Genomic DNA, 12,340 nt, shown 5'->3' with positions numbered 1-12,340 from the left:
TTAAAACCTTATTTTCTTGTGCACTACCAGGGATTGAACTTAGAACCTCACATGTGGTACATACTCTAGCACTGGTCTATATCCTCTCCCTTTTTTTTTCATTTAAACTTTTTAAAGATTCGTTTTTATTTATTTTTGTGTGTGTGTGCATGTGTGTGTGTGAGTGCTTGCACATGCGTGCGCGTGTACACACACACACACACACACACACACACACACAAGCCAGAGGCAGGCATTGGATCACTTGGAGCTGAAGGTACCAGTGTTTGCAGGATGTCTGCTTGTTCTGGAACCCAAACTCTGGTCCTCATGACTGTGAAACAAGTGCTATTAACCACTAAATCATCTCTACAAGCCCCTTTTAAAAGTTTGAGACAGGGGCTTGTTAAGTGACCCAGGCTGACCTTGAACTTGTAATTCTCCTGCTTCAGCTTCCCAAATAGCTGGGACTACAGGTGTTTGCCACCAGACCAGTTGCAATTTTTTGACTCATATGCAATAGTTTTCACTCCTATAACTAATATTAAAACTCAGGAAAGCTTGCTTAGAGATAAACAAAAACAATACAGTATCTCTTACCCGTAGATATTGTAAAAAGGACACATTTGAGCCTACTCTATTCAAACGATGACAGGTCATTAACTTATTAAAATTCAATGGGCCAAGCAAATGCATATTTTACTAGACACGTTCAGTAAGTGTGTGACATAAACACTGTTAATCTTTAAAAAATAAAAAGTCTAGGTTTGGTAACATGAGAAATGAGGGCAGTTAGGTTCATTCATTCACTCAATAAACGATGTTGATTCATTTACTCTGTCTGATAGTGGGATAAAAATGAAGAATTCAGAAGTCAGGAAAGCTAGGAGTTTTATTAAAACCAAAAGCCAGTTTCTCTTTTCGGAAAAACAAACACATTTAAATAAATCAAGTAATTCTAGTTTAAGGGACCTTGGGTGTTGTGTCAAGTTAGGTCTGATTGTCAACTTGACACGGTCTAGAGGACCTGGGAAGATAGAATCTAAATGGAAGAATTGCCTAGATCAGATAGGCTTTGGGATGTATGTGGGACACTGTGTTGGTTGGCAATGGACACAGGCGGGCCCCGCCCACTGTGGCAGCACCATCCCTAGGCAAATGAGTGTGGGCTGTATAAGGAAGCTAGCTGAGCATGCGCAGCAGAGTGAGACAGCAAGCAGCCTTCCTTCATGCTTCCTGCCTGGAATTCCTGCCTTGGCTTTCCTTGGTGATGGATTGTGACCTGGCAGGAAGTCAAACAAACCCTTTCCTCCTCAAGTTGCTTTGGTTGTAGAATTTTATCATGGCAACAGGAAGGAAGCAAACTAGAACGGTCATTATCGCATACATCTTGGATGGCTACAAGTGGGGATGGGTACCATGGGCACCGAGCGAGCTGTACAGATTTATTAATGATGCTGGGGATGGAACCCAGGGCCTTGTACACACTAAGGAGGTGTTCTACCACTGAGCTGCATCCACAGCACTTAGATTTTTGAAAGGGCTTTCCTGTGCAGCCCAGGCTGACCTTGAACTTGTGGTCCCCCTGCCTCACCCTGCTGAGTGTCAGGATTACAGGTGTGTACCACTTCACCAGATTTTTACTTCTTTAACGGTGGCCCTGCATAGACTTTTGTTACACACGTTGACAGAGTAGAAACTGGCATCCCCTTTCAATAAAGCAGCTTTCAAAGCCACGGAGATTCGAAACACTGGCTCTCTGACTCTGAGCCGGGAGCTCTTTGTTGGAGTCAGTAAAACCTTTTGGAAGGCGGGATGTACGGAGGAGAGACTGGGTATTCAAGTCTGATGCAGGAGGAGACAGTATCTTCTGCTCCCTCTCCTCATATCTCCCCTGGAAAATGTTAATAATTCAGAGTCTAGCAGCTAGGAGATAATCACCTGTCCAGTTCCCGGTCCACCTGGATGGAAATTAAGGACAAAGACCTAGAGTCCCTAATATTCCCACCCTATACTCACTTCTCTCCCTCTAACCCAGGGCCTCCACCCCCAGAAGTCCAGCCCTTCCACCAGGAAAGATGACAAAGGTCAAGCTATTTGGCAGCCACGTTCCTCAAACACCATGACAAGTCCATCACAAGGACATTAAAGTGACATCAGTCAAAATGTATTAATTTGATGCCTGCTAGCCGTAGGGTTCTATGCTTAGAATACTGAACAAACAAACAAAAAAACCAGAGAAAGAAAAGGTATTTGGTCTCCTTGTATCAAGCATGTATTTCATTCTAAGCCCCAGTGCTATGCTCCAGATGCAAGCGGAAATAAACACACCCATGGCCTCAAGACCTAAGAACTAAAGAGAGTTCTAAAATGCATGCCCACAGCTACATAGAGCTGGCTGGGGAGATGAAGAGTCAATAACTGGTGTGTTTGACGAAGGAATGAATAAATTGCTATGAAAGAGGATGAGGAGGCTGGAGAGAGATGGCTCGATGATTAGGAGAACATGTTGTCCTTGCAGAGGGCCCAGGTTCAGTTCCCAGGACCCAGATGGTGGCTCACAGCTGTAACTCCAGTTCTAGAAGATCTGATGCCCTCTGGTCTCTACTGGTCAATTGCACACATGTGTACACACACACACAAACACAAACCCTAAATACCTACATGCATAAAATTAAAATAAATAAATCTTTTGAGAGAGAGAGAGAATGAATGCCATTCTTAAGGTGGGGCTATGGGCTCAGAGATTATGCACATCAAGCATGAGGACCAGAGTTCAGATTCCCTAGAATCCATGTAAATGCCCAGTGGGCATGGTAACCTGTAATCTCAGCCTTGAGTAGGGTCAGGCAAGCTCCCAAGTAAGATGGCTAATGAGACTAGGCATTATCAGTGAGCTCCATGTTTTATCAAGAGACCTCACCTCACTGAGTAAGGTGGAAGAGCAGTTACCAAGTTACCTAGTTACCTGGATACCAAGGTGACCAATGTGGGCATGAAAAGATCTACACTGTGCAGGAAGTTAGTCACCAGCTGGAGGAAGTGTCATCTCAGAACAGAGAGACTAATTTGTGCAGCAGACAGAGCCATTGAGGAAGCCAGAGATGATACATGTAAGCAAGGACTTTAGGTTCCAATCCCAAGGTGTCTGAAGTCCTTGGAGTATGTTACTGATACTAGAGAGAATTCTAAGGTAGATATAGTTTTCACCCCATATAATAGCTAAGGAAGCAATAGAGCCCAGATGGTATCTTTGGGGCCTCTCACTTGTAGGATTGGTAAACTATAACACTAAATTTAAATTGTTACTTGCTGTGATATGTTCTGTATGGCAAATGTGTTGCTCTGATTGGTCAATAAATAAAACACTGATTGGCCAGTGGCTAGGCCAGAAGTATAGGTGGGACAAGGAGGAGAATAAAGCTGGGAAGTGGAAGGCTGAGTCAGAGAGACACTGACAGCCGCCACGATGACAAATAGCATGTGAAGATGCCGGTAAGCCACGAGCCATGTGGCAAGGTATAGATTAATGGAAATGGATTAATTTAAGCTGTAAGAACAGTTAGCAAGAAGCCTGCCACGGCCATACAGTTTGAAACCAATATGTCTCTGTGTTTGCTTGGTCGGGTCTGAGTGGCTGTGGGACTGGCAGGTGAGAGAGATTTGTCCTGACTGTGGGCCAGGCAGGAAAACTCTAGCTACAGTTACTGATTTTTATAAATAAGGTTTTATTGAAACATAGCCATGTTCATCATTTGTATTTTGTCTCCAGCCACTTTTGTGCTACAGCAGCAGAGATATTTGCAGTAGAGACCTTATGATGTGCAAAGCCTGAAGCATTTAACATTTAGACCTTCACTGAAAAGTATCTGCTGACTGCTGCCCTTGCCTTGGCTTTCTCAGCACATGTGGTCCAGTAAACTCTGGGCAGGCAGCCTCATATTCAATGAAGCCATCAGTCTAGGGGATGTCCCCAGCCTCTGGACACTGCCAGCCCTCCCTTCTCTGATTGAGAGGTGTGGCAGAACTCAAGGGTCTTCCCAGGACTTAAGCCCTGGAAGAGAGCAAGTCCCTCGAGAGCTTGAATTCCTGTGGCATCTCTGCTGTTTATATTGAAAATACCACAAGAACTCATTTTTCATGCTATTTCAGCTGAAAACAGGCATGGCGGCACCCCAAGCTAGAGATGGGGAGGGGCTGTGTTTGTGCAGTGGGACTCAGCCTGCCATGCCCCAGGTTGCCTGGCCCAGGTGCATTGGGCACAGGCCAGGCTTTCTTCTGGGATACTGGGTCTGAGGAATGAGGGTATGTGGAGTGGGGGAAAGGTGCCTCTCTGGAACCTGGCCTGTTTTCATCTGGAAAAGCAAAAAACGCAAGCTGGCGTTCACACATCCACCTTGTTCGACAACCTAACATGGGTCATTAATTGAAATAAAATGAAACCAAATGCAAACCAGATGTTAGCATATACTCTGCCCCACACCATTCCTAGACAAATCACCAAATGGAAATACACTAGAATGTTCCCTGTAGCTATTTGAGGGGCATGGATTTACCTGTCTCTATTTCAGATTCTTGGTTTGGTTTGGGTTTTTTCCTCTGTAGCACTTAAGCAAAGGAAAACAAGACAAAGGCAGATAAATGATAACTTAAAATTGTGTTCTTGAGGCTGGAGAGATGGCTTAGTCAGTAAAGCGCTTGCCTCGAAAGCAAGAGGATCTGAGTTCAATCCCCAGAACCCACGTGAAGAAGTGAGGTGTGGTGGGGACCAAGTGTGCTGCCACAGCCCTGGGAGACGGAAATCGGCAGATTCCCGGGCCTTCTACCCAGTCAGCCTAGCCTCCACAGAAGCTCCAGGACAGCAAACGACTTGTTTAAAAAAAAAAACAAAACAGATGGCACCTGAGAAACAACATCTGAGGTTGACCTCTGGCTCCATACACTCAAACATACATGTAACCTCACTCACACAAACATGTACATACATGAACATATGTACGTGTGTATATGTATGTATGTTTCAGTGGAGTAATAAACAGGAACTAGTGCTTCCTATAATAAACATTTATTGGGAGGTAGATGGCTCAGCAGGTAAAGGTGCCTGTTACCAAGACTGAGGACCTGAGTTTGATCCCCAGAAACCAAGCGGTACAAGGGGAGAACCAACCCTGTAAGTCTTTTGACCTCCACATGCATGTAACACACACATGTGCAACAACACACACACATACATAGAATAATGCATAATTTTAAGCTGAGTATTAACCACCTACTATGTGTCCACATTTTCCTTTCTCCTTGGCCTCCAGAATGCCTTACAAATATTTTCAATTAATACCTCCCAAATATCCCTGACCACACAAATTGCACAAACCACCACTACTGCCTTTACCACCTACTTTGAGAGTGATATGTAAAAACAAAAGGACAACTACTCATCTACTCATCTGCAGCAGATTAACTGTTCCTAGGAGCCTATTGCCACAATCCCCAAGGGTCTAGGATGCATTTTCCTGGGAGATATTAAGTTGAATTGCAACCATACAGCAGAAGAGAACCCAAAGCTATTTTGGGCAAGTTATCATGGCCCATTATGAGGCCAGAAACTTCAGTGAATGAGTCAGCATTCATGACTGTTTACAATCCCGATCTTGGCATTCATATGATTCAGTTCACTAACCTCCATTGAGCCCCCAAATCTGAAGATCAAAGTCAAGGCACGGAAAGAACCTGAGAGAGTAGGAATGAAATGACAGGAAAGGTGAGTACCGAATGTCTAAGAGGTGTGTAACTTAGTGAACACAAGCCTAGTATGAAGCAGTAGATGCTGAAGCAAACTTTGACTCATCTGCTCTTCCTCTTTGCAAATGTGAGAGACTATTGCTCAATGATGAGTGAGAGAAGATATCATCAAATAGTCAAGATTACAAAATAACGGCTGGACTAAGAACGTGGCTGGAGACTGATTGTTCTGGGAAACCAAGGGAGGAGCGGGGCTGTGATGGCAGCCTCTTGGATCTGTGTGCCAGCCTACTTCCTCTGACCCTTTGTCAGTGACAGATGCTCATGACAGCTCTGCTGTTATTTGCCTCTGACCCACAGCTTCTAAGCTGTTCTGGGGGGGGGGGGGGCTTGGAGCTGGTAGAGACCTGGGGAAATGAAAACACCCTTAGAAAGTGAACTAAACCCTTTATTAGCCAGCCTCCATACTACAAAACGGAAGTTCTCCTCTAGGGCCTATGACCTATCCAGCCATGAATAGTTGGGAAGATTCACAGTACCAGCCAGGAATTATCTCCTATTGAGGGGGGTCTTAAGTCCAATTCGACAGCAGCTGGTCACCCCCAAGAGAAAAATGTCACTCTTGTATTATTGGTAATACCTTTCAGGGACGGCCATTGTGGTTTGTAGGCCTTACAGCTGAGTAGGACCAAGGACTGCTATTTTTCCTTGAAAGTTTGCATAGTACTTTTAGATACCATGAAAGACAGTCCTCAGAAAGGAGACTTCCTTGTCAACTCCAGTTCAAAGTCCTATGTCTGAAGTGTGGTGTCTTCAGCAATAGGGCCCTATCTCCAATTCTTGGAGGCAACTACAGGCAATAGTAATAACCTATATTGTTCTGGGAGTCTCTTGGACCACCCTGACCAGCAATGCAAAGGGAGGTTTCCCATGCCTAGCACTGTAATTCCTATCAGATAGTTTATGGCTCTTGGAAGAAGCATTATCACCACAAGTGGCAGTAGCTACATTTAATGTATATGCATACACACATATTACATATGCATTTTAAATAAGTTTATCAAATACTATATTCCCCTATGTCTTTTTCAAACACTCTTATTGTTCTTTATCTCTCCTCCTTCCATTTTCCTCTGCATTACCCTCCCACTCTCTCCCTAATTGAAATTTCCCCATCTGTTTTTCCCAATCTCTAAAAAGAAATAAAATTATTAGACCCACATCACACTAAGCAACAGAATCTTCCATCTCAGGGAAGAAAACACAGCCAAATCCAAATGGCAGCCAAATGTTACTATTACTATATTCTCTGAGGAAGACTGTTGATTGTTGGACATTATCTATTTCTTCCACAAATAAATAATTAACTACCTGGGTGTTGACAGATCTCAGCTCTAGGAAGCAAAAGGCATAATAGTTTCTACATTTAAGGACAAGTGTCATTAGTTTCTGTGTTGGTTTTTCTTTTTTCTTTCCTCCTTCCTTCATTTATTTATTTGTTTATTGGTTGTTGGTTGGTTGGTTGGTTAGTTTTTTTTTTTTTTTTTTTTTTTTGGTTTTTCAAGACAGGGTTTCTCTGTGTAGCTTTGCGCCTGTCCTGGAACTCACTTGGTAGCCCAGGCTGGCCTCGAACTCACAGAGATCCGCCTGGCTCTGCCTCCCGAGTGCTGGGATTAAAGGCGTGCGCCACCATGCCCAGCTTCTGTACTGGTTTTCATGCCTATGATGAAGTAACTTAAGGGAAGATGGGCTTATTGGTGTTTATTCCTGATGGCCAAGTTCAGTGTGTTTGGTGAATGTCATTTCTTTTCAGTGTCTGAGAGGCCCCAGGCATTTGGAGAGCCCTACGGTGGACACTAGGGTTGTGTGGAACAGACAAGAGTCCAGTTTTCAAGCATTTTGTGTCAAGCACAATCTGTTGTTGGCTTTTTTTTTACTCTTTGGGGGCCTGCCACTCAGCTCTCAAATAAACACATGGAGACCTATTCTTACTTATGAATGCCAGGCCTTAGCTTGGCTTGTTTCTAGCCAGCTTTTCTAAGTCCCATTTCCCTTTAACTACATTTTGCCTCTGGGCTTTTTACATCTCTTTATTCTATGTATCTTGCTTTCCTTCTTATTCTATAGCTGGCTGTGTGGCTGGGTAGCTGACCCCTAGTGTCTTCCTCTCCTCCTTTTCTCACTTCTCTTTCTCCCCTCTACTTTTCTTCTATTTATTTTCTTTGCCCATCAGCTCTGTCTGTTTCTCTTTCCTGCCTATCTATTGGCCATTCAGCTCTTTATTAGACCAATTAGGTGTTTTAGGCAGGCAAAGTAACACAGCTTTACAGAGTTAAACAAATACAACATAAACAAAAGTAACACATCTTTGCATCATTAAACAAATATTCTACAGCATAAATCAATGTAACACATCTTAAACTAATATTCCACTACAACAATCTAATGTCATTCAGCCAATATTACTGGTCCTATTTGATTGAAATAAAAACCAAATTTGGCTGTAAACCACTCAAAGTCACACAGAAATTGGGTATAACCCATTTTTAGTTCCTTGCTATTTCCCTGAACTAAGGGTCACTTATAAGTGTAAATTCTAGCAAAAGCAAGGCTAGTGAAGTGCACAGTGGACCAGGTTATCCCAACCAGAATCTGTCCTTTTGCACACATGCACACACACACACACACACACACACACACACACACACACACACACACACACACACACAGTAAATATTAAATATGCAGGCATATTTTCTACTATAGTCCCCATATGCCAGTGCTTTCTTTGTACCATTGTGCTGTGAGGGGTGTTGAAAAAGCAACTATTCTTTAACCTTTTTCAGACATACACAAGTTCTTTGATCAGTTTTCATTCTCTTCTCCACCTCCTCTTCTTCCTCCCAAGTCCCACTCCCAGTTTCCTGCCTTTATCATTTATGACACACTGTATTAATTGGGGCTGCCCACATTTTCATGAGTGGGGAGTTATTTGCTTGAGTTGGGGCAGACTCCACCAGAAAACTCTTAGATCTGACAAAGACTTGCAGCGAAATCACAGCATGTGAAAGAAACACACCTCAGGTGCCTTCCTCTACAACAACAGCAAACACCCAAGAAAGAAGTCAGGGAAGCAATTCACCATAACCTCCAAAGAAAATAATCTGGAATAAACAGCTAAGGAAATGAAAGAACTCTATAATGAAAGCTTAAAGACACTAAAGAAAGAAATTGGGAAAGATGCCAGAAATTGAAAAGCTCTCCCATGCTCATGTATTGGAAGAATTAATACCATAAAAATGGTCATTCCTTCAAGAGCAAGCTACAGATTCAATGAAAGCCCAACCAAAACCCCAACTCTGTTCTTCACAGAAATAGAAAAGGAATCTCAAAATTCTTACAGAAGCTTTCTTTTGTTTTTCAGTCTTTTTATTCCTTTAGAACAACATGCAACATGATATCACTTTCTTCTCAACATGGATGTGGGAAATAAGCAGGCTGACTGTGAGGACAGATGGACCAATGACTCATCACCCCACACTGAGGAGATGAATACATGGAGGAGCTGAGGAGAGACATCATCCATAAAGCCCAGGTCTAAGGGGCAGCATTAGGGGATGATGACCATGCCGAAAGTAAGCCACGTTATATTACTTACTTTTCTTTTTACACCAATACATCTGGTAAGAGCAACTTGAGGAAGGAAGGCTTTATTTTGGCTCACAGCTCGAAGGTGCTGTCAATCATGTTGGGGAAGGCATGGTAGCAGGAGCTTGAAGCAGCTGGACATACTGCATATGCAGTCAAGAAACACTGAAAACAATGAATGCTTATGCTCAGCTCATTTTCTCCTTTTATTAAATTTCGATTCGATCAAAATGTCAAACATGTTTACAATGTATTTTGGTTATGCCCATCTCCCACCCCTTTGTCTTGCTACTCTGGAACTGACCAATACATCTCCCTCCCAACTTCAATGTTCTCTCCCTTTTATTCTTAGCCCATGGGATGATACCATCTACATTTAGGATGAGTCCTCCCACCTCAGTTTACCAAATCTAAATAATCCTTACAGACATGCCCACAGGTTTGTTTCCATGGTGATTCTAAATCCCATCAATATCAGCCATCACACACAAACACACACACACACACACACACACACACACACACACACACACACACAGCCAGAACTTCTGGTTTATTGTGCAAAGTTAGGAACCCAGATTGAGTACCCAATCCCAATACCTAGCTCTCAGCAATCAATTAAAACGTTTTATACCTACATGTGCCAGTATTTCCCTGAATCCACGATATATATTTTGATTATTATTCCCAGTGTTCGTTTCAGTAAATAGCATGCATGTTGAAAAGTATTTTAAAATTCATAATTAAAACACATATTAGTGGTTAATGGTCTTTTTAATTCCATATTTGTAGCTATGACAAGGAGCTAACTACACAGAGAAAGGTGTTTATATCAATTTCATCATGTTTCAATTAACAAAAATGGTGTGTTGATGACAAACAACAAAAATTGAGAGGGCAGAAGTTGAGGACAAGGTTCAGTAGTAGAGTGTGTGAGGTGTGTGAGAGTAGGAGTTGAAAGTATGGTTCAATGGCCGAGTGTGTGCTGAGAATACATCAGACCATAAGTTAAAATTGTCAGGACTCCAAAAGAAATGAGGGAACAGATTGTTCTATATTTATGCCATTGTTGTTGTTTTGAGATGGGGTCTTGCTATGACAGGGTCAGCTGTCTTGGAGCTTCCTGTGAAGCCCAGGCTGGGATTATAGACATGAGCCTAGTGCTTGGTTGAGTTTTCTTTATTCCTGAGTAACTATTGGAAATGGAGACTCTACCTTGGATTTTAATGAATGGCTATGATTCAGACATAAAGAAAAGTGTTGTAAAAGTGAATCAAGAAGAGATGAAGCACTGGCTATTGTTAGGTGAGACTTTTCCTGGGGACTCACAACACATCTACTCACCCCAGACAGGGAAGCTAGAACACAGAAGACTCAAAGGCAGCTGCAGCTCTGAGAAGCCCATCCCAAACTGGGTGGCAACTCACAAACCCTGCAAACCTGGAGCTCTCTGCACACAACTGGCAAGCATTTCCACATACGCTGGAGGCTCCCTTAGGTAGCTTGGCATCCTCCAGGCAGCTCAGCTGGCCAGAGTCCTGCTCCTCAGCAGTTGTTGACTGCGTTCGTGACTTTGGGGCCCCAGCTATCTGGGATGTGTGAAGCTTGTTTACCTCCTACATCTTAGGAGTCTCGGGAGCCTGCCTGGTCCCTCCTGGGGGAATATTTCTGTTAGGAGGGCACAGCTATAATTCAACTATGTTTGGAGATGAGAATGAACAAGTGTGAGTGGAAAGGAGAGTAAGCACTAGCTAGAATACTGAGAGGGTAGAGAGAGGAACATGAGTCAGATGATGTGGGAACAGAACATTACACCAAGACAAAGAGCCCTGCACAACAGGGGACAGGACAGAGTTATTTCATAACTTTGGGGCACATGTGAGGCCAATCTCTTTAGAAAGGAATTGTGTCATGTGCCTTTTAATATCCCATACATCTAACATGGTCCGTGATGTGTAAAGGGCTTCCAGTTAGACTTGGGTATGAAATGAGGCCACTTACAGGAAGGCATTTTGACCAGCACAGTGTGCACAACATCAGTGGATGATTAATACTGATGAGGAGACAGTTCTCACGGCAAGCTGATGCAAGACTCCCATGGGCCAAGTCATGTGTTGAGTTCTCAGCAATCAAGAACACTGTAGTCAAAGGTCAGCAGGATTTCCTTACCAAACACAGTCAAAGAACCCATCTGCTAATCTCTGATTCAGGAGCAGACTCTTTCAATGTTATAATCAAGACACACGCCATATCCTTCTCCCACAGTCTCCCCTAATGAAAAAATAACAATAGTTCAGAATAAGAAAGTACAGCGTTGTACATGAGCCAGAAGCTATCATTTGCAGTGTGGTGGTGGTACACACCTGTAATCTCAGCACTCAAGAAGCTGAGGCAAGAAGATCATGAGTTCGAGACTACCCTGGGTATATAACAAGATCTGTCTCAAAAAAAAGAAAGAAAGAAGAGCAAGAAGGAAGAAAGAAAAGAAAAAAGAAAGAAAAAACTAACATTATTTTTTAATTGCATGACCACTTGTACTTTAAAATCAGCTGGACTTGAGTTCAAATCCCAGCTCAGTCACTGACTAGCTCTTAGACCCTGGACAAATCCCTGAGCCTCTGTGAGCCACGGCAAAGGCATCAAAAGCAGAATGTGTGGCAAACAGCCACAGTGTGAGAATGACAGAGTGTGTACAGAGGAACCTAATTGCCCTCATGTAAACACCAAATCAGACACAACATGATCCTGTTTCAAGGGCACATCAGAAGCCAAGGAGCTGATTTCTGTTGAGTTGAAAATCCCGTGAAGACCTCATCCGGGTTGTAAATTATTTCTTGATATTCATCTCCTTTCTGGCTCCTCCTATGTGTTCTGTGTTGCCTTCACATGTCCTTGCTTCTCTCAGCAGGGTAATCCATATCCACAGATTGCCCACAGCTGGCCCAACCACATGAAAGGCCCAGACACTCCC

Source organism: Peromyscus californicus, unplaced genomic scaffold, assembly GCF_007827085.1.
Source record: "Peromyscus californicus insignis strain IS unplaced genomic scaffold, ASM782708v3 Scaffold_8__1_contigs__length_139910024, whole genome shotgun sequence".
Lineage (NCBI taxonomy): Eukaryota > Metazoa > Chordata > Mammalia > Rodentia > Cricetidae > Peromyscus > Peromyscus californicus.
This window is presented reverse-complemented; position numbering follows the sequence as displayed.